The sequence below is a fragment of the Dama dama genome, chromosome 24 (genome assembly GCF_033118175.1).
Source record: "Dama dama isolate Ldn47 chromosome 24, ASM3311817v1, whole genome shotgun sequence".
Classification (NCBI taxonomy): Eukaryota; Metazoa; Chordata; class Mammalia; order Artiodactyla; family Cervidae; genus Dama; species Dama dama.
The window spans coordinates 55,472,501-55,474,453 of record NC_083704.1 but is presented as its reverse complement, the minus strand read 5'-3'; positions in this window follow the sequence as shown (position 1 = coordinate 55,474,453).

The following is a 1,953-nucleotide window of genomic DNA, read 5'->3' as shown; positions in this document are numbered from 1 at the left end:
CTCGAGGCCCCGCCCCTCAGCCCCGCCCCTCTCAGAGCTGCGTTGACGCCGGTCCCATTCCCCACAGGCCCCGCCCCAGGTCGAGTAGGCTCCACCCCAATAGAGGAGGGCCTGGCGTCCGACCACGCATGCGCAGCTCGGCCGAGAGCCCGTTTGGGACCAAGCGGGCCCGCCCTTAATGCCAGGATGGAGGACGCGCATGCCCAGCTCACCACAGGTTCCGGGCTCAGATGGTACAGGCCCCGCCCTGGATGCCGGAGCCATGCACACCCGACGCTGATCTGCAAACGCCTCCCCCCACGCCTCGCCCTGGACGCCCCAGCGTGCCCCTAGGACACGCGGTTCCCGTTCTCCGTGACCTCAGGACCCTCAGAAGAAGGGGTTTGCATGGGTTGGGGCAAGTCTGCGTGACCCCCAGAATTTGATCAGGAACAACCTGGAGGCCCCTGAGTGACTGGTCACCGGCCCACTGGCACGGCTGTCAACTCTCCCGCTGGCCTTGCACCCCGACCCTCCGGGTCCCGGGACTCTCCACTGCACACAGGAACAACCTGCTCAACCACGTTGAAAAAAGCCCCTTTATCTCGTGGACAGGGACACAGAACAAAACTGACCGTGTTTCTCTCTTTGCCTTAGCTGCTGGGGAGCTCGGGTTAAACCCCAGCCCACCTGGAGCAGGTGAGTAGGACCAAGCTCCCAGGGGACTCATCCAAGGACAGTATCTTCCTTTTCCTTCTAGGACTTCATTTTTACCAACTAAATTTTACATCATTAAGTTTACACATTTGTTCTTTAATGAGCCTCTGCCTCTTCATCAGGAAAATAGAATATGTACTGTCATCAAGGACAAGAGTTTGGTATGGATTAAATGTGTCAGTGTCTGAGAAATCCGTTCTAAAGCCCAGTAATGCTATCATTTATTATGTTATTTATCTCCCTCCTGTCTCTAAATATGCAGTGGAAGCAAGAGGCAGGGGAGAGACCCAGAGGTTCAGGAGCACCTGGCTTCTTCTCTCCAGCCCTAACTCCTCTGTCTCCTCAGCCCAGCCTCTTAAGCTTTGTACACTTTCTGCCAAGGCCTGAGCTGACAGGGCTCCAGTCTGAGTCACACTGCCCTCTAGCGATGTCCTCCACCACACCCCCTGGCAGGACCACTGCATCCCCAAGGCCTCTCTGCTGACTGTGTGCCTGGCCAGGACCCGGGGGCGGACATGGAGCACAGACTCCACCCAGTGCACCACAGGGGCAGCGCGGCTTCCTCTGCCCAACTTGCCACACTCCTGCCTTGAGTCAGTCCCCCGAGTCCCAGCCCAGCCCTTCAGAGCCTGGCAAGGACCTTTGAGATGACTGATGCAGATGTCTCTCTTGTTTCATAGGGAGGGAAGGTTAAGGAAGTCCATGTGCTAGAAGCCCACACAGACCCTCCCTGGAAGCAGCTCAAGCTGCCTCCCCAGGGAATTCCCTGCCTCAGACCGACTCAATCACTTCCTCTCTTTTTCAGCCTCCCTCTTCAGTGTCCACCGTCCACCTCCTTCCCTGCCTCATGCCCAGCAGCGGGCACACCCACGGGCAGGTCCTGATGACTGGCATGCCCCTGGTGACCTCCCACCCACTTCCTACTTCTTCAAAGCCACTCATGCTGTTCCTGACGCAGTCAGCCCTCCTGTTTGTCTCCTGGCCACTACCAAGGCCATCCTGGGGCCACACTAGCCTCAGAGACCTTGTCACCACACACCCACACTCTATCCAACTCATTGCAGAGTCTACCTCCTCTAACATCCACAGACATCCCGCACCTTCTCAGACCTGCCATTCTCCTCCCTGGCCCTCTTGGAATGTTAGTCAAAGGTTGGGGATCGGGGACAGCCAGGGCCGAGCAGGAGACCAGGAGCAGGTCTGGGAAGCCAACTCCATTATCCAGAAGTCTGAGTCTGGCTTCTCAGGGAAGCAGTG